The 21,798-nt window shown below is 51.2% G+C and overlaps 1 protein-coding gene across 2 annotated transcripts in view; it reads right to left on the reverse strand.

The window, feature by feature from the left end:
- LOC139232695 (profilin-1-like) overlaps positions 1 to 21,798 on the reverse strand; it is a 762,729-nt gene that overhangs the window by 128,716 nt on the left and 612,215 nt on the right. The window lies entirely within an intron of this gene.

Below are 21,798 nucleotides of genomic sequence, written 5' to 3' on the forward strand. Positions count from 1 at the left end.
CGGCGCTCCCTCAGTACCGCCCCTCCGACAGTGCGGCGCTCCCTCAGTACCGCCCCTCCGACAGTGCAGCCCTCCCTCAGTTCTGCCCCTCCGACAGTGCAGCGCTCCCTCAGTACCGCCCCTCCGACAGTGCGGCGCTCCCTCAGTACAGCCCCTCCGACAGTGCAGCCCTCCCTCAGTTCTGCCCCTCCGACAGTGCGGCGCTCCCTCAGTACCGCCCCTCCGACACTGCAGCGCTCCCTCAGTACTGCCCCTCCGACAGTGCGGCGCTCCCTCAGTACTGCCCCTCCGACAGTGCAGCGCACCCTCACTACTGCCCCTCCAACAATGCGGCGCTCCCTCAGTACTGCCCCTCCAACAATGCAGCGCTCCCTCAGTACTGCCCCTCCGACAGTGCGGCACTCCCTCAGTACCGCCCCTCTGACAGTGCGCCGCTCCCTCAGTATCGCCCCTCCGACAGTGCGGCGCTCCCTCAGTACCGCCCCTCCGACAGTGCGGCGCTCCCTCAGTAGTGCCCCTCCGACAGTGCGGCGCTCCCTCAGTACTGCCCCTCTGACACTGCAGTGCTCCCTCAGTATTACCCCTCCGACAGTGCGGCGCTCCCTCAGTACTACACTGGGAGTGTTGGCCAGGATTATGGGTTCAAGTCTCTGGAGTGGGGCTCAATCCCACGACCTTCTGGTTGTGAAGAGAGTGTGCTACCCACAGCGTCACAGTGCTACCCGTGTCACACCCGGGATTAACAGCTCAATAAACATCTGACAGCCGGCAATATAACACAATAAAGAATATACTTTGAACGCAACGCAGTACGGGATATATCCAGAATAGAACATAGTGCAGGATACACCGAGAATACAATGTGGGGCTGGGGGCGGCAGGGTGCGTCTCAAACACAATCGAAGTATACACACAGGCTGAGAAATCCGTCCGGGGCGATTGCTCAAAATGGGCAGTATTGGACTGGGCGCCCGTTATACACAGAGCCTGATAATCAGTTCCATATCGCCCGTCTGATGCCAACACCCAGGAGAAATTTCCAGGCCATAGATTCCAAAGACAGTACCGAATATACTCAGAATAGAACATAGGGATGTATATGCAGAATAGAACACAGGGGGGTATATCCAGAATGGAACACAGAGGGGTATATGCAGAATAGAACACAGAGGGGTATATCCAGAATGGAACACAGAGGGGTATATCCAGAATAGAACACAGAGGGGTATATCCAGAATAGAACACAGGGGGGTATATCCAGAATAGAACACAGAGGGGTATATCCAGAATAGAACACAGAGGGGTATATCCAGAATAGAACACAGAGGGGTATATCCAGAATAGAACACAGAGGGGTATATCCAGAATAGAACACAGAGGGGTATATCTAGAATAGAACACAGAGGGGTATATCCAGAATAGAACACAGAGGGGTATATGCAGAATAGAACACAGAGGGGTATATCCAGAATAGAACACAGGGGGGTATATCCAGAATAGAACACAGTGGGGTATATCCAGAATAGAACACAGAGGGGTATATCCACAATAGAACACAGTGGGGTATATCCAGAATAGAACACAGGGGGGTATATCCAGAATAGAACACAGAGGAGTATGTCCAGAATAGAACACAGGGGGGTATATCCAGAATAGAACACAGAGGAGTATGTCCAGAATAGAACACAGGGGGGTATATCCAGAATAGAACACAGAGGAGTATATCCAGAATAGAACACAGAGGGGTATATCCAGAATAGAACACAGGGGGGTATATCCAGAATAGAACACAGGGGGGTATATCCAGAATAGAACACAGGGGGGTATATCCAGAATCGAACACAGTGGGGTAGTTCCAGAATAGAACACAGTGGGGTATATCCAGAATAGAACACAGTGAGGTATATCCAGAATAGAACACAGTGAGGTATATCCAGAATCGAACACAGGGGGGTATATCCAGAATAGAACACAGCGGGGTATATCCAGAATAGAACACAGTGAGGTATATCCAGATATAGTTGCAATTACGGAGGCATGGTTGCAGGGTGACCAGGGTTGGGAACTGAATATCCAAGGATATTCGATATTTAGGAAGGACAGGCAAAAAGGAAGAGGGGGTGGTGTGGTGTTGTTAGTAAAGGATGAAATCAGAGCAATAGAGAAAGGATATTGGCTCAGAAAATCAAGATGTAGAATCAGTCTGGGTGGAGCTAAGGAGCACCAAGGGGCAGAAAACATTGGTGGGAGTTGTCTATAGGCCTCCAAACAGTAGTGGTAATGTAGGGGATGGCATCAAACAGGAAATTAGAGATGCCTGTAGCAAGTGTACAACAGTAATCGTAGGTGACTTTAATCTACATATAGACTGGCCAAACGAAATTAGTAATAATACTGTGGCAGATGAATTCCTGGAGTGTGTACGAGATGGTTGTTTAGACCAGTATGTTGAGGAGCCTACTAGGGAACAGGTTAGCCTAGATTGGGTATTGTGTAATGAGAAGGGGTTAATTAACAGTCTTGTCCAGGGTCCTTTAGGGAAGAGTGACCATAACATGATTGAATTCTTTATTCAGATGGAAAGTGAAGTAGTCCAATCCGAAACTAGGGTCCTAAATCTAAACAAAGGAAACTACGAAGGTATGAGGAATGAATTGGCTATGATAGATTGGGAAGGTTTATTAAAAAGGCAAGACGGTGGATAGGCAATGGCTAACATTTAGGGAACGAATGCATGAATTGCAACAGTTATACATTCCTTTCTGGCGTAAAAACACAAAAGGAAAAGTGGCCCAGCCATGGCTAACAAAAGGAATTAAGGATAGTATTAGATCCAAAGAGGAGTTATACAAAGTTGCCAGAAAAAGTAGCAAGCCAGAAGATTGGGAGCAGTTTAGAATCCAGCAAAAAAGGACCAAGAGATTGATTAAGAGGGAAAAATAGAGTATGAGAGTAAACTTGCAAGGAACATAAAAACCGACTGCAAAAGTTTCTACAAGAACGTAAAAAGATTAGTGAAGACAAATGTAGATCCTTTACAGACAGAATTTGTAATGGGGAACAAGAAATGGCAGAACAATTAAATAAATACTTTGGTTCTGTCTTCACGGAAGAGGACACAAATAACGTCCCAGAAATGCAAGTGAACCAAGGGTCTAGTGAGCAAGATGAATTAAAGGAAATGATTATTAGTAAGAAAATAGTACTGGATAAACTAATGGGACTGAAGGCCGATAAATCCCCAGGGCCTGATGATCTACATCCCAGAGTACTAAAAGAGGTAGCCATGGAAATAGTAGGTGTATTGGTTGTCATCTTCCAAAATTCTATAGATTCTGGAACAGTTCCTGCAGATTGGAGGGGGGCAAATGTAACCCCACTATTTAAAAAAGGAGGGAGAGAGAAAATGGAGAACTACAGACCGGTTAGCCTAACATCAGTAGTAGGGAAAATGCTGAAGTCTATTATAAAGAATGTAATAATGGCACACTTAGATATCAACGGGATTAAACAAAGTCAACATGGATTTATGAAAGGAAAATCATGTTTGACAAACCTGTGGAGTTTTTTTGAGGATGTAACTGATAGAATAGATAAGGGAGAACCAGTGGATGTAGTGTATTTGGATTTTCAGAAGGCCTTTGATAAAGTCCCACATAAGAGGTTAGTGTGCAAAATTAAAGCACATAGGATTGGGGGTAATATATTGGCATGGATTGAAAATTGGTTAACTGACAGGAAACAGAGATTAGGAATAAACGGGTCTTTTCTGGGGTGGCGGGCAGTGACTAGTGGGGTACCACAGGGATCAGTGCTGGGGCCCCAGCTATTCACAATATATATATAAATGATTTGGATGAGGGAACCAAATGTAATATTTCCAAGTTTGCTGACGACACAAAACTAGGTGGGATTGAGAGTTGTGAGGAGGATGCTAAGGCGATGCAAGGCGATTTCGATAGGTTGAGTGAGTGGGCAAACACATGGCAGATGCAGTATAACGTGGATAAATGTGAAGTTATTCACTTTGGTAGGAAAAACATAAGGACAAAGTATTATTTAAATGGTGACGGCTTGGGAAGTGTCGATGTACAGAGGGACCTGGGGGTCCTTGTACACCAGTCATTGAAAACAAACATGCCGGAGCAGCAAGCAGTTAGGAAGGCAAATGGTATGTTGGCCTTCATTGCAAGAGGGTTTGAGTACAGGAGCAAGGATGTCTTACTACAGTTATACAGGGCCTTGGTGAGACCACACCTGGAGTATTGTGTGCAGTTTTGGTCTACTTACCTAAGAAAGGATATACTTGCCATAGAGGGAGTGCAACAAAGGTTCACCAGACTGATTCCTGGGATGGCAGGACTGTTGTACGAGGAGAGATTGGGTCGACTAGGCCTGTATTCACTAGAGTTTAGAAGAATGAGAGGGGATCTCATTGAAAGGTATAAAATTCTGACGGGGTTGGACAGACTGGATGCGGGGAGGATGTTTCCCCGGGCTGGGAAGTCTAGAACAAGGGGTCACAGTCTCAGGATACGGGGTTACATAAGAACATAAGAATTAGGAACAGGAGTAGGCCATCTAGCCCCTCGAGCCTGCTCCGCCATTCAATAAGATCATGGCTGATCTGGCCGTGGACTCAGCTCCACTTACCCGCCCGCTCCCCGTAACCCTTAATTCCCTTATTGGTTAAAAATCTATCTATCTGTGACTTGAAAACATTCAATGAGCTAGCCTCAACTGCTTCCTTGGGCAGAGAATTCCACAGATTCACAACCCTCTGGGAGAAGAAATTCCTTCTCAACTCGGTTTTAAATTGGCTCCCCCGTATTTTGAGGCTGTGCCCCCTAGTTCCAGACTCCCCAAACAGTGGAAACAACCTCTCTGCCTCTATCTTGTCTATCCCTTTCATGATTTTAAATGTTTCTATAAGATCACCCCTCATCCTTCTGAACTCCAACGAGTAAAGACCCAGTCTACTCAATCTATCATCATAAGGTAACCCCCTCATCTCCGGAATCAGCCTAGTGAATTGTCTCTGTACCCCCTCCAAAGCCAGTATATCCTTCCTTAAGTAAGGCGACCAAAACTGCACGCAGTACTCCAGGTGCGGCCTTACAACACCCTATACAGTTGCAGAAGGACCTCCCTGCTTTTGTACTCCATCCCTCTCGCAATGAAGGCCAATATTCCATTCGCCTTCCTGATTACCTGCTGCACCTGCAAACTAACTTTTTGGGATCATGCACAAGGACCCCCAGGTCCCTCTGCATCTCAGCATGTTGTAATTTCTCCCCATTCAAATAATATTCCCTTTTACTGTTTTTTTTTCCCAAGGTGGATGACCTCACACTTTCCGACATTGTATTCCATCTGCCAAACCTTCGCCCATTCGCTTAACTTATCCAAATCTCTTTGCAGCCTCTCTGTGTCCTCTACACAACCCGCTTTCCCACTAATCTTAGTGTCATCTGCAAATTTTGTTACACTACACTCTGTCCCCTCTTCCAGGTCATCTATGTATATTATAAACAGTTGTGGTCCCAGCACAAGAGGGAGATAGATAGATTTCTAGAAACAAAAGGCATAAAGGGGTATGGGAGAAAATCGGGACTATGGTGTTGAGATAGAGGATCAGCCATGATCATATTGAATGGCGGTGCAGGCTCGAGAGGCTGAATGGCCTACTACTGCTCCTATTTTCTATGTTTCTATGTTTCTATGTTTCTATGTTTCTATGTTAGAACACAACGGGGCATATCCAGAATAGAACACAGGGGAGTATATCCAGAATATAACACAGGAGGGTATATCCAGAATAGAACACAGGAGGGTATATCCAGAACAGAACACAGTGGGGTATATCCAAAATAGAACACAGGGGGGTATATCCAGAATAGAACACAGTGGGGTATATCCAGAATAGAACACAGCGGGGTATATCCAGAATAGAACACAGAGGGGTATATTCAGAATATAACACAGAGGGGTATATCCAGAATAGAACACTGCGGGGTATATCCAGAATAGAACACAGGGGGGATATGCAGAATAGAACACAGGGGGGTATATCCAGAATAGAACACAGGGGGGTATATCCAGAATAGAACACAGGGGGGTATATCCAGAATAGAACACATTGCAGAGTGTGCCTGGAACAGTATTTGCTAAGATGCTGCAGGAGAGATTGGAAAGCAGGTACAAAAGGGCGTACAGTAGGAGGAACAAAGTGGTTTTAAACCACGAGAATTGACAAGTGTTTGCAACGAGACAGATTTCGGAGGAATTTACAGAACACAAATTCCATTTTTACAATAACTTCATTGGTTTTAAGCAGGCCTTTGAGCATGTGTGGCGCAGAGGGATATGGGATGTCTCCGGGATGGTTGGCATTCCTGACAACCTTGTCAGACTGAGAGAAATATCTATAAAAAAGAAAGAGAGAAAGATTTGCATTTAGATAGTTGCTTTTCACATCCCCAAGACATTCCAAATCGCTTTAGCAGCCAATGGCTGTCGTCACTGCTGTAATGTGGGAAATGTCGGAGGCCAATCTGTGCACAGCAAGTTCCCACACACAGCAATGTGATCAAGACAAGATCACCTGTTTTAGTGAGGTTAGTTGAGGCCAATATATTGGTCAGGCATCTCCTGCTTCACTGTGAAACCGTGCCCTGGGATCTTTTACAACCACCTGAGAGGGCAGATGGGGCCTCGGTTTAACGTCTCATCCGAAAGACGGCCCCTCCGACAGTTCGGCGCTCCCTCAGTACTGCCCCTCCGACAGTGCGGCGCTCCCTCAGTACTGCCCCTCCAACAGTGCGGCGCTCCCTCAGTACTGCCCCTCCGACAGTGCGGCACTCCCTCAGTACTGCCCCTCCGACAGTGCGACGTTCCCTCAGTACCGCCCCTCCGACAGTGCGGCGCTCCCTCAGTACAGCCCCTCCGACAGTGCGGCGCTCCCTCAGTACTGCCCCTCCAACAGTGCGGCGCTCCCTCAGTACCGCCCCTCCGACAGTGCGGCGCTGCCTCAGTACTGCCCTCCAACAGTGCGGCACTCCCTCAGTACGGCCCCCCTCTGACAGTACGGCTCTCCCTCAGTACTGCCCCTCTGACAGTGAGGCACTCCCTCAGTACTGGCCCTATGACAGTGCGGCGCTCCCTCAGTACTGCCCCTCCGACAGTGAGGCACTCCCTCAGTACTGCCCTCCGACAGTGCAGCGCTCCCTCAGTACTGTCCCTCCAACAGTGCGGCGCTCCCTCAGTACTGCCCCTCCGACCATGCGGCACTCCCTGAGCACTGCCCCTCCAACAGTGCGGCGCTCCCTCAGTACTGCCCCTCCGACAGTGCGGCACTCCCTCAGTACTGCCCCTCCAACAGTGCGGCACTCCCTGAGCACTGCCCCTCCAACAGTGTGGCGCTCCCTCAGTACGGTCTCCCTCTGACAATGTGGCGCTCTCTCAGTACGGTCCCCCTCCAACAGTGTGGCGCTCCCTCAGTACGGTCTCCCTCTGACAGTGCAGCGCTCTCTCAGTACGGTCCCCCTCTGACAGTGCGGCGCTCCCTCAGTACAGCATTGAATCGCAAGTCTAGATTTTTGTGCTCAAGTCTCTGGAGTGGGGACTTGAATCTACGACCTTCTGACTCGAGGCGAGAGAGAGAGTGTGACCCATTGAGCCACAGCTCCCCGAGTGCCATGGGAGTGAAGAGGGAATGGCCTGCTTCTGAGTAACAGTTGGGGTGAGGCAAGGTTGCATACTGTGTAGAATATAGTCAGAACAAAACAGAAGTGTAGAGGAACAACGGGACCTTGGAGTGCAGGTCCACAGGTCCCTGAAGGTTGCAGGCCAGGTCGATAAGGTGGTTAAGAAGGCATTCGGGATACTTTCCTTTATTAACCGAGGCATAGAATACAAGAGCAGGGAGGTTATGCTTGAACTGTATAAAACACTGGTTAGACCACAGCTGGAGTACTGCGTGCAGTTCTGGTCACCACATTACAGGAAAGATGTGATTGCACTGGAGAGGGTACAGAGGAGATTTACCAGGATGTTGCCTGGACTGGAGAATTTTAGCGATGAGGAAAGATTGGATAGGCTGGGGTTGTTTTCTTTGGAACAAAGGAGGCTGAGGGGAGATCTGATTGAGGTGTATAAAATGATGTGGGGCCTGGATAGAGTGGATAGGACGGACCTGTTTCCCTTTAGCAGAGGGGTCAACAACCAGGGGCCATAGATTTAAAGTAATTGGCGGGGATTTGAGGGGAAATATCTTCACCCAGAGGGTGGTGGGGGTCTGGGGCGGAACTCACTGACTGAAAGGGTGGTAGAGGCAGAAACCCTCACCACATTTGGATGTGCACCTGAAGTGCCGTAACCTACAGGGCTCGGGACCGAGAGCTGGAAAGTGGGTTTAGGCCGGGTGGCTCTCTGTCGGCCGGAGCGGACACGATGGGCTGAAACGGCCTCCTTCCGCGCGGTAAATTTCCGTGATTCTATGAACACACACACACACACACAACAGAATGGATGTAAAATAGAGCGCGGTGCAGAACATACAAAGAGCAGAGAACTCAACAGGGAATGAATCCAGAATAGAAGAGAGGAGTGGAGGTACGGGGATTGGAGAGCAGGAGACGACACACCCAGGTTAAACAGTAATTAGCATTAACAGCAATTTGCTCTAATGAAGCAGTAGTGTAACTGTGTCTTACAAGGGCTGGTGCTTGTGGGATGATTTAGCCCATCCTTTGGTTGAAGGTGGTGCATCCTCTCCCATGTACTACACTGGATACTCACTAACTCGGGAGGGATGGACAGGATGGAGAACGGACCTGTTCGGTCCTTTTTGGTGCTGGTTCCTCCAACAAGGTCTCGCTGACCATCCAGCCGGGTCAACGACATCCGCCTCCTCTTCACCTACGCAGAAAGGCACGCACGCGTAAGCTATAAACAGACTGGCACATTTTAATCCCTTTCGCAAAACACAGGGCAGCTAAACCATCTTTGCACAGTCCCCTATCCCCTCCCACAGCCCATGTACACTCTCCCCTATCCCCCCCCTCCCACAGCCCATGTACACTCTCCCCTATCACCCTCCTCCCACAGCCCATGTACACTCTCCCCGATCTCTCTCCTCCCACAGCCCATGTACTCTCCCCTATCACCCTGCTCCCACAGCCCATGTACTCTCCCCTATCACCCTCCTCCCACAGCCCATGTACACTCTCCCCGATCCCTCTCCTCCCACAGCCCATGTACTCTCCCCTATCACCCTCCTCCCACAGCCCATGTACACTCTCCCCTATCACCCTCCTCCCACAGCCCATGTACACTCTCCCCGATCCCTCTCCTCCCACAGCCCATGTACTCTCCCCTATCACCCTCCTCCCACAGCCCATGTACACTCTCCCCGATCCCCCCCTCCCACAGCCCATGTACACTCTCCCCTATCCCCCCCTCCCACAGCCCATGTACACTCTCCCCTATCACCCTCCTCCCACAGCCCATGTACACTCTCCCCTATCACCCTCCTCCCACAGCCCATGTACACTCTCCCCGATCCCTCTCCTCCCACAGCCCATGTACTCTCCCCTATCACCCTCCTCCCACAGCCCATGTACACTCTCCCCTATCACCCTCCTCCCACAGCCCATGTACACTCTCCCCTATCACCCTCCTCCCACAGCCCATGTACACTCTCCCCGATCCCTCTCCTCCCACAGCCCATGTACATTCTCCCCCGATCCCTCTCCTCCCACAGCCCATGTACTCTCCCCTATCACCCTCCTCCCACAGCCCATGTACACTCTCCCCGATCCCCCCCTCCCACAGCCCATGTACACTCTCCCCTATCCCCCCCCTCCCACAGCCCATGTACACTCTCCCCGATCCCTCTCCTCCCACAGCCCATGTACACTCTCCCCATCACCCTCCTCCCACAGCCCATGTACAGTCTCCCCGATCCCCCCCTCCCACAGCCCATGTACACTCTCCCCTATCCCCCCTCCCACAGCCCATGTACACTCTTCCCGATCCCCCCCTCCCACAGCCCATGTACACTCTCCCCGATCCCTCTCCTCCCACAGCCCATGTAGACTCTCCCCTATCCCCCCCTCCCACAGCCCATGTACACTCTCCCCGATCCCTCTCCTCCCACAGCCCATGTACACTCTCCCCTATCCCCCCCTCCCACAGCCCATGTACACTCGCCCCGATCCCTCTCCTCCCACAGCCCATGTACACTCTCCCCGATCCCTCTCCTCCCACAGCCCATGTACTCTCCCCTATCACCCTCCTCCCACAGCCCATGTACACTCTCCCCGATCCCTCTCCTCCCACAGCCCATGTACACTCTCCCCTATCACCCTCCTCCCACAGCCCATGTACACTCTCCCCGATCCCCCCCTCCCACAACCCATGTACACTCTCCCCTATCCCCCCCTCCCACAGCCCATGTACACTCTCCCCGATCCCTCTCCTCCCACAGCCCATGTACACTCTCCCCGATCACATAGAACATAAGAAATAGGAGCAGGAGTCGGCCATACGGCCCCTCGAGCCTGCTCCGCCATTTAATACGATCGTGGCTGATCTGATCATGGACTCAGCTCCACTTCCCCGCCCGCTCCTCATAACCCCTTATTCCCTTATCGTTTAAGAAACTGTCTCTTTCTGTCTTAAATTTATTCAATGTCCCAGCTTCCACAGCTCTCTGAGGCAGCGAATTCCACAGATTTACAACCCTCTGAGAGAAGAAATTCCTTCTCATCTCTGTTCTAAATGGGCCTTTATTCTAAGATCATGCCCCCTAGTTCTAATCTCCCCCATCAGTGGAAACATCCTCTCTACATCCACCTTGTCAAGCCCCCTCATAATCTTATACGTTTCGATAAGATCACCACCCATTCTTCTGAATTCCAATGGGTAGAGGTCCAACCTACTTAACCTTTCCTCATAAGTCAACCCCCTCTTCCCCGGAATCAACCGAGTGAACCTTCTCTGAACTGCCTCCAAAGCAAGTATATCCTTTCGTAAATATGGAAACCAAAACTGCACGCAGTATTCCAGGTGTGGCCTCACCAATACCTTATATAGCTGTAGCAAGACTTCCCTGCTTTTATACTCCATCCCCTTTGCAATAAAGGCCAAGAAACCATTGGCCTTCCTGTTCACTTGCTGTACCTGCATACTATCCTTTTGTGTTTCATGCACAAGGACCCCCAGGTCCCGCTGTACTGCGGCATTTTGCAATCTTTCACCATTTACATAATTACTTGCTCTTTGATTTTTTTCTGCCGACACTTTCCGACATTATACACCATCTGCCAAATTTTTGCCCACTCACTTAGCCTGTCTATGTCCTTTTGCAGATTTTGTATGTCCTCCTCACATATTGCTTTTCCTCCCATCTTTGTATCGTCAGCAAACTTGGCTACATTACATTCGGTCCCTTCTTCCAAGTCGTTAATATAGATTGTGAATAGTTGGGGTCCCAGCACTGATCCCTGCGGCACCCCACTAGTTACTGGTTGCCAACCCGAGAATGAACCATTTATCCCGACTCTCTGTTTTCTGTTTGTTAGCCAATCCTCTATCCATGCTAATATATAACCCCAAACTCGTGAACTTTTATCTTGTGCAGTAATCTTTTATGTGGCACCTTGTCAAATGCCTTCTGGAAATCCAAATACACCACATCCACTGGTTCCCCTTTATCCACCCTGCTCATTACATCCTCAAAGAATTCCAGCAAATTTGTCAAACATAACTTCCCTTCATAAATCCATGCAAATACATTGTGCAGAATATGCACAGAATAAACCACCTTGTGCAGAATATACACAGGATAAAGTACACAGTGCAGAATATACACAGGATAAAGCACACCGTGCAGAATATACACAGGGTAAAGCACACTGTGCAGAATATACACAGGGTAAAGCATACTGTGCAGAATATACACAAGATAAAGCACACTGTGCAGAATATACACAGGATAAAGCACACTGTGCAGAATATACACAAGATAAAGCACACTGTGCAGAATATACACAGGATAAAGCACACTGTGCAGAATATACACAGGGTAAAGCACACAGTGCAGAATATACACAGGATAAAGCACACTGTGCAGAATATACACAGGGTAAAGCTCACAGTGTAGAATATACACAGGATACAGCACACTGTGCAGAATATACACAGGATAAAGCTCACAGTGCAGAATATACACAGGATACAGCACACTGTGCAGAATATACACAGGATAAAGCAAACAGTGCAGAATATACACAGGATACAGCACACAGTGCAGAATATACACAGGATAAAGCACACAGTGCAGAATATACACAGGATACAGCACACAGTGCAGAATATACACAGGATAAAGCACACAGTGCAGAATATACACAGGATAAAGCACACTGTGTAGAATATACACAGGATAAAGCACACAGTGCAGAATATACACAGGATACAGCACACTGTGCAGAATATACACAGGATAAAGCACACTGTGCAGAATATACACAGGATAAAGCACACTGTGCAGAATATACACAGGATAAAGCACACAGTGCAGAATATACACAGGTTAAAGCACACTGTGCAGAATATACACAGGATACAGCACACAGTGCAGAATATACACAGGATACAGCACACAGTGCAGAATATACACAGGATAAAGCACACAGTGCAGAATATACACAGGATACAGCACACTGTGCAGAATATACACAGGATAAAGCACACAGTGCAGAATATACACAGGATAAAGCACACAGTGCAGAATATACACAGGATAAAGCACACTGTGCAGAATATACACAGGATACAGCACACAGTGCAGAATATACACAGGATAAAGCACACAGTGCAGAATATACACAGGATAAAGCACACTGTGCAGAATATACACAGGATAAAGCACACAGTGCAGAATATACACAGGATACAGTACACTGTGCAGAATATACACAGGATAAAGCACACAGTGCAGAATATACACAGGATAAAGCACACTGTGCAGAATATACACAGGATACAGCACACAGTGCAGAATATACACAGGATAAAGCACACAGTGCAGAATATACACAGGATAAAGCACACTGTGCAGAATATACACAGGATAAAGCACACAGTGCAGAATATACACAGGATAAAGCACACAGTGCAGAATATACACAGGATACAGCACACAGTGCAGAATATACACAGGATAAAGCACACAGTGCAGAATATACACAGGATACAGCACACAGTGCAGAATATACACAGGATAAAGCACACAGTGCAGAATATACACAGGATAAAGCACACTGTGCAGAATATACACAGGATAAAGCACACAGTGCAGAATATACACAGGATAAAGCACACTGTGCCGAATATACACAGGATAAAACACACAGTGCAGAATATACACAGGATAAAGCACACTGTGCAGAATATACACAGGATAAAGCACACATTGCAGAATATACACAGGATACAGCACACAGTGCAGAATATACACAGGATAAAGCACACTGTGCAGAATATACACAGGATACAGCACACTGTGCAGAATATACACAGGATAAAGCACACAGTGCAGAATATACACAGGATAAAGCACACTGTGCAGAATGAATTGGTTTGGAGTGTAGTGAAGGTTGACCCAAGAAAAACAGTGATAGGAATATCACGCAGACAGCAATGAAATAATTGACCCATTAACCTGTTCTGGTGGTGTTGGTTGAGGGAGGAATGCTGGCTGAGACCCCGGGAGAACGCCCCCGTTCTTCTTTTAATAGTGCCGCGGGCTCTTCGGAATAGAGGGAAAAAAGCCTGGAATAAATCAAGAAAGAGTGGGATACTGTGAGGAGAGGGGGTCTCTCTGAATGGATGGGCCGAATGGCCTTCCTCCTCTTTACCATACACCCTGAGCAGCCAACGTTGACCTCAGTCTCGTGGGTCATCGGAAGAACGGCTCCTCCGACAAGGCAGCACTCTCCGAGCACTGCAGTGAGAGCAAGCACTCGTATCCCGGATCAATAATGATGCCGGACTAGTTCCCGTAGCCATGGAGCGAATTTATATCAGAGCAACGACTGAAGAAGTGTCAAGTCAGTCTTGCCCCTGTCTAACCCCATTTAAAATCCTAGCCTCTCGCCTGTTTTGGGGGCCATGAACCCATCAGAATTGCGGCAGCTAGCCACGAGACAAACAGAGAACAGGTTCTAAGTGGTGATGGTGTGCCTGATACTCACACTAGGTGGCCTCTCATTGCTATTTAATCTGGAATATTTCTGAAGCTTGCCTCTGCCTGCCCTGCTGGACATTATCGTCTTTCTCTGTCTCTGCAGTTTTTTTTTCAGGCTGCACTGCTAAAGACTGATTGTGATCTGCGTTTTTCCCCGGGGTAACCACGTGCATGTCATTATTTCAGCTGTTTGTGGTGTAAAGTGCTGGGCGGGCTGCTCCCCCATTAATTTCCCCTCAGCACTGATGTCACCTTCAACGGTCGTCCCGGAGACGACAGTGGCGATTGTGACGTCACAGTTGGAACGCTGACATCACTGCCGGGGTCCCCAGCTTTCGGCCCGGGGTCGGAAACTGGGGCAAGGGGCCACGGGAGTAGCAGGGGTCTGAACCACGGGGGGGGGGTGGGGGGGGGCGCATGGGCGGGATCAGATGGGAATGGAGGCAGGTAGGGATCTGGATTCAGGCGGGGGGACGGGGGACGGGTGGGATCGGGACGGAGCAGTGGAGTGGGATTTGGATGGAGAAGGGGGGGGGGGGAAATGGAGAGGGGGGGGTGGGGGGAACGGTATTGGGACAAAGAAGGTGGTTGGGATCGGGTTGGAGAAGCAGGAAGATCAGTGGAGGGACAGGGATCAGAGTCCCCCCTGGAAAAAAAAAATAGAGGTTTTTAAAATTATGAAGGGGGTTCGATCGGGTCGACGTAGAATGTTTTCAGTTGTGGGGGAGACCAATATAAGACACCGACTAATAAACCCAATGGGGAATTCAGGAGAAACTTCTTTACCCAGAGAGCGGTGAGAATGTGGAACTCGCTGCCACAGGGAGGGGTTGAGGTGAATAGTATCGATGCATTTCAGGGGAGGCTGGATAAACACACGAGGGAGACAGGAATAGAAGGATATGGTGATGGGGGGGGGGAGGTGAAGAGGGGTGGGAGGGGCCTGCTGTGGAGCATAAACACCGGCACCGGGCGGTGGGGCCCGATGGCCTCTTTCTGTACGGCACTCGATGTAATGGGGTGGAATAGGGTAGTGGAGCGGGACAGGGTAGAGGGTGGGATCAGGGGCGGGCGTTGGGTGCAGGAGGGGAGGGGCTGGGGATCACAGCCGGTTGGGAGAACGGGGCAACGTGTGGGGGCAGGGCAGGATATGGGGTGGTCTCAGAGCAGAGCCGGTGTCGGGGGTGGGGGGGGGGGGGCAGCATAAGAATTAGCGAGGGAGGTGGGGGCAGGGCAGGGATTAGGGGTGGGGGTGGGAACGGGGTCAGGCCGTGGCTGATTGGGGATGGGGAAGGTGGGGATAGGACGGGGCGGCGGGGAGGGGGTGAGGGGAGGGGCTACGGTGGCAGGGGGTGGAGTAAGGACAGGATCAGAGGCAACATCAAGGCAGGGCGCGGCTGGGATAAGGACGGGGCTGGAGTGCAATCAAGGCATGGCAGGGGGTAGAATGTGCGTAACTCAAGATATTGTGAGCGGGGTCGTGTAGAGAGAAAGGAAGGAAGGATAGAAAGAGAAAGACAGGAAGGTAGGAAGGACGGAGAGGAAGGAAGGGGACAAGTCCGACTGCGGCAACTACAGGGGAATCTCCCTGCTTTCAGACACTGGGAAAGTTGTTGCTCGAGTCCTCCTCAACCGCCTTCTCCCCGTGACCGAGGAGCTCCTCCCGGAATCACAGTGCGGATTTCGTCCCCTAGGGGGTACAACGGACATGATCTTTGCAGCGCGTCAGCCGCAGGAAAAATGCAGGGAGCAGCGCCAGCCCTTATACATGGTCTTCTTCGATCTTACAAAGGCCTTTGACACTGTCAACCGCGAGGGGTTATGCAGCGTCCTCCCCCGTTTCGGATGCCCTCAAAGGTTTGTCACCATCCTCCGCCTGCTCCACAACGACATGCAGGCCGTGATCCTGACCAATGGATCCATCTCAGACCCAATCCACGTCCGGGCCGGGGTCAAACAGGGCTGCGTCATCGCCCCAACCCTCTTCTCAATCTTCCTCGCCGCCATGCTCCACCTCACAGTCAACAAGCTCCCCGCTGGAGTGGAACTAAACTACAGAACCAGTGGGAAGCTGTTTAACCTACGCCGCCTCCAGGCCAGGTCCAAGATCACCCCAACCTCTGTCGTTGAACTACAGTACGCGGACGACGCCTGCGTCTGTGCACATACAGAGGCTGAACTCCAGGATATAGTCGATGTATTCACCGAGGCATATGAAAGCATGGGCCTTACGCTAAACATCAGTTAGGTAAAGGTCCTCCCAAGCCTGTCCTCGCCGCACAGCACTGCCCTCCAGTCATCAAGATCCACGGCCCGGCCCTGGACAACGTGGACCATTTCCCATATCTCGGGAGCCTCTTATCAACAAGAGCAGGCATCGACGACGAGATCCAACACCGCCTCCAGTGCGCCAGTGCAGCCTTCGGTCGCCTGAGGAAAAGAGTGTTTGAAGACCAGGCCCTCAAATCTACCACCAAGCTCATGGTCTACAGGGCTGTAGTAATACCCGCCCTCCGGTATGGCTCAGAGACATGGACCATGTACAGTAGACACCTCAAGTCGCTGGAGAAATATCACCAACGATGTCTCCGCAAGATCCCACAAAACCCCTGGGAGGACAGACGCACCAACATCAGTGTCCTCGACCAGGTCAACATCCCCAGCATTGAAGCACTGACCACACTCGATCAGCTTTGCTGGGCAGGCCACATTGTTCACATGCCCGACACGAAACTCCCAAAGCAAGCTCTCTACTCGGAACTCCTTCATGGCAAACGAGCCAAAGGTGGGCAGAGGAAACGTTACAAGGACCACCCTCAAAGCCTCCCTGATAAAGTGCAACATCCCCACCAACACCTGGGAGTCTCTGGCCAAAGACCAGTCCGCCCTAAGTGGAGGAAGTGCATCCGGGAGGGCGCTGAGCACCTCGAGTCTCGTCGCCGAGAGCATGCAGAAACCAAGCGCAGGCAGCGGAAGGAGCATGCGGCAAACCAGACTCCCCACCCACCCTTTCCTCCAACGACTATCTGTCCTACCTCTGACAGGGACTGTGGTTCTCGTATCGGACTGTTCAGCCCCCTAAGGACTCATGTTAAGAGTGGAAGCAAGTCTTCCTCGATTCCGAGGGACTGCCTATGATGATGATGAATGTGGGGAGGAAGGAAGGAATGAAGGAAGGAAGAAAAGGGAAATACAGAAAGAAAGACAGGAAGGAAGGAGAGAAAGAGGAGGAAGGAAGGAGAGAAAGAGGAAGGAAGGAAGGGATGACCTGAGGCGAGTGTGAGCCATGGCTGGGATGGTGCTGACATTTGCCGATGTTCTCTCCCTGCGGCCTTGATTTGACGTGTGTTCTCTCACCACACTCTGTGATGTCGGTAAACTATGGTGGTCACAGAGCCAAACCTTCACCGGTAACTTATCAAGACTGAACGAGCGGTTTGTACTTTTCCTGTTCCTTTAGAAGCTGCAATGGGTTCTGCTTGTCCCAGATTGTGGTAGAGCATACCTCTGTCCAGAAAAACCACTCCAACATCTCTCTTTGTTCTTGTGGTGTTGACCTTGAATTGACCACGGGCTGAGGCCGAACCAGACTGTCCGCAACCTTGGATTCCTATCTGACCCCGAGCTCAGCCTCCGACCCCATCTCCTCTCCATCACCAAGGGCGCTTACTTCCCCCTCCGTAACATCGCCCGTCTCCGCCCCCTGCCTCAGCTCATCCGCTGCTGAAGCCCTCATCCGTGCCTTTGTTACCTCCAGACTTGACAATTCCAACGCGCGCCTGGCCGGCCTCCCACGTTCTACCCTCCATGAATGAAGCTGATCCAAACCTCGCCGACCCACACTGGCTCCCGGTCCGGCAACATCTCAAATTTAAAATTCTCATCCTTGTTTTCAAATCATAGAATCATAGAAATTTACAGCACGGAAGGAGGCCATTCGGCCCATCGTGTCCGCGCCGGCCGACCAAGAGCCACCCAGCCCAATCCCACTTTCCAGCTCTGGGTCCGTAGCCCTGTAGGTTACGGCACTTCAGGTGCACATCCAAGTACTTTTTAAATGTGGTGAGGGTTTCTGCCTCTACCACCCTTTCAGGCAGTGAGTTCCAGACCCCCACCACCCTCTGGGTGAAGAAATCTCCCCTCAAATCCCCCCCTAAACCTCCCCCCCCAATTTAAATCTATGCCCCCTGGTTGTTGACCCTTCTGCTAAGGGAAATAGGTCCTTCCCTATCCAGGCCCCTCATAATTTTATACACCTCAATCAGGTCTCCCCTCAGCCTCCTCTGTTCCAAGGAACACAACCCCAGCATCTCCAAACTTTCCTCATAGCCAAAATTCTCCAGCGCAGGCAACATTACCTCCATGGTCCCTCGCCCCTCCCTATCTCTGTAACCTCCTCCAGCCCCACAACTCCCCGAGAGCTCTGCACTTTAACTCTGTCCGCACTCCCTCACCCCATCTGGAACTCCCTCCCTAAACCTCTCTACCTCTCTTTCCTCCTTTAAAGACGCTCCTTAAAACCGACCTCTTTGACCAAGCTTTTGGTCACCTGTCCCTAATATCTCCTCACGCAGCTCGGTGTCAAAATTTGTTGGATGATTGCTCCCTGTGAAGCGCCTGGGGATGTTTTACTACATTAAAGGCGCTATATAAATACAGGTTGTTGCAGTTAACAACTCACAAAGCAGCGGAAATAGAATTTCCCGATTCACTTAATCGAAACCCCCTGTAATTCTGAACACGTCTCTCAGATCTCCTCGTAGCCTCTAATGAAGCACTGGTCTCGCAACGAAAGGCTCTGATTACTGGGGATGACATCAGTGAAGCTCTGCTTTGGCATCTTACCATTGTCCGACATCCAGTTCCGGATGAGCAGAAGTTTTCTCCAGTTGAATATCGGGAAGACCGAAGCCTTGTTTTTGGTCCCCGTCACAAACTTTGTTCCCCAGCCACGGACTCCACCCCTCTCCCCAACTCCTGTCTGAGGCTGAACCAGACTGTTCGCAACCTTCGGTGTCATATTTGACCCTGAAATGAGCTTCTGACCACATATTCGCAGCATAACTAAACCCGCCTATTTCCCCCTCCGTAAGGTAGACCATACAGTAGACACCTCAAATCGTTGGAGAAATACCACCAACAATGTCGCCACAAGATCCCACAAATCCCCTGGGAGGACAGGCGCACCAACGTTAGCGTCCTCGCTCAGGCCAACATCCCCAGCATCGAAGCACTGACCACACTCGACCAGCTCCGCTGGGCGGGCCACATTGTCCGCATGCCTGACACAAGACTCCCAAAGCAAGCGCTCTACTCAGAACTCCGACACGGCAAACGGGCCCCAGGTGGGCAGAGGAAACGTTACAAGGGACACCCTCAAAGCCTCCCTGATAAAGTGCAACATCCCCACCGACACCTGGGAGTCCCTGGCCAAAGACCGTCCTAAGTGGAGGAAGTGCATCCGAGAGGGCGCTGAGCACCTCGGGTTTCGTCACCGAGAGCATGCAGAAACCAAGCGCAGGCAGCGGAAGGAGCGTGCGGCAAACCAGTCCCACCCTCCCCTTTCCCTCAATCAGTGTCTGTCCCACCTGTGACAGGGACTGTGGCTCTTGTATTGGACTGTTCAGCCACCTGAGAACTCACTTTTAGAGTGGAAGCAAGTCTTCCTCGATTTCGAGAGACTGCCTATGATGATGATGAACATCGCCCGACTCCGCCCCCTGCCTCAGCTCATCCGCTGCTGAAACCCTCATCCATGCCTTTGTTACCTCTAGACTTGACTATTCCAACGCACTCCTGGCTGGCCTCCCACATTCTACTCTATGTAAACTAGAGGTGATCCAAAACTCGGCTGTCCCATGTCCTAACTCGCACTTTGTCCCGCTCACCCTTCACCCCCTGTGCTCGCTGCCCCGTGTCCTAACTCGCACCGAGTCCCGCTCACCCATCACCCCCTGTGCTCGCTGCCCTGTGTCCTAACTCGCACCGAGTCCCGCTCACCCATCACCCCCTGTGCTCGCTGCCCCGTGTCCTAACTCGCACCGTGTCCCGTTCACCCATCACCCCCTGTGCTCGCTGCCCCGTGTCCTAACTCGCACCAAGTCCCGCTCACCCATCACCCCCTGTGCTCGCTGCCCCGTGTCCTAACTCGCACCGAGTCCCGCTCACCCATCACCCCCTGTGCTCGCTGACCGTGTCCTAACTGACACCGAGTCCTACTCACCCATCACCCCCTGTGCTCGCTGCCCCCGTGTCCTAACTCGCACCGAGTCCCGCTCACCCTTCACCCCCTGTGCTCGCTGACCCCGTGTCCTAACTCGCACCGAGTCCCGCTCACCCATCACCCACTGTGCTCGCTGCCCCGTGTCCTAACTCGCACCGAGTCCCGCTCACCCATCACCCCCTGTGCTCGCTGCCCCGTGTCCTAACTCGCACCGAGTCCCACTCACCCATCACCCCCTGTGCTCGCTGCCCCGTGTCCTAACTCGCACCGAGTCCCGCTCACCCATCACCCCCTGTGCTCGCTGCCCCCGTGTCCTAACTCGCTCCGAGTCCCGCTCACCCATCACCCACTGTGCTCGCTGCCCCGTGTCCTAACTCGCACCGAGTCCCACTCACCCATCACCCCCTGTGCTCGCTGCCCCGTGTCCTAACTCGCACCGAGTCCCACTCACCCATCACCCCCTGTGCTCGCTGCCCTGTGTCCTAACTCGCATCGAGTCCCGCTCACCCATCACCCCCTGTGCTCGCATTGGCCCCACAACCCCCGAGATGTCTGTGCTCCTCTAATTCTGCCCTCCTGAGCATCCCTGATTATAATCGCTCCACCATCGGTGGCCGTGCCTTCTGTTGCCTGGGTCCCAAGCTCTGGAACTCCCTGCCTAAACCTCTCCGCCTCTCCACCTCTCTTTTCTCCTTCAAGATGCTCCTTAAAACCCACCTCGTTGACCGGTCCTAATTTCTACTTATGCGGCTCAGTGTTAAGTTTTTATCGCATAACACTCCAGAATGGCCCCGAACCTGGGCACCATGTTGCAATCGCCAATGAAGGCGTCACTCTTCATTGACACAAACCATTGCGTCCTGCATTCACCGCCTGCTCTTCCTTCATTGGCTGAGGCCCTGATTCGCAGCCCCGCCTCTCAATATTAGCCCCGCCTCGCAATTAAAATGCTGCCCATCGAGTCTGTTGTTGGTGGGAAACCATCGGTTTATATTTGTGGTTTGGGGGCAACATTGTTGGGGAGACCATCCAATCCTTTGGGCCTTATTTATGGATCTCCCTCTCTGATTGGGTGAGAGGGCAATGACTTTTTCTCTCTCGCTATTGGCCAGTTGCCTTGCCAACCCATGGTCCTGATTGGCTGGATTGGACTCAGCTCACCTCCCGCTGGCCAAAGTGACTCTCTTGCTGTCATTGGCTGCGACGGGCGGATCGTTCATTGGCTGCTGCTCTAGATTGTGGTGTTTTGATTGGTCCAATCAGTTGTCAATCATCTGGTGGGGGGAGGGGGTTGTGCAACCTGTCCAACCCCCCCCCCCCT

Source organism: Pristiophorus japonicus, chromosome 20 (genome assembly GCF_044704955.1).
Source record: "Pristiophorus japonicus isolate sPriJap1 chromosome 20, sPriJap1.hap1, whole genome shotgun sequence".
Lineage (NCBI taxonomy): Eukaryota > Metazoa > Chordata > Chondrichthyes > Pristiophoridae > Pristiophorus > Pristiophorus japonicus.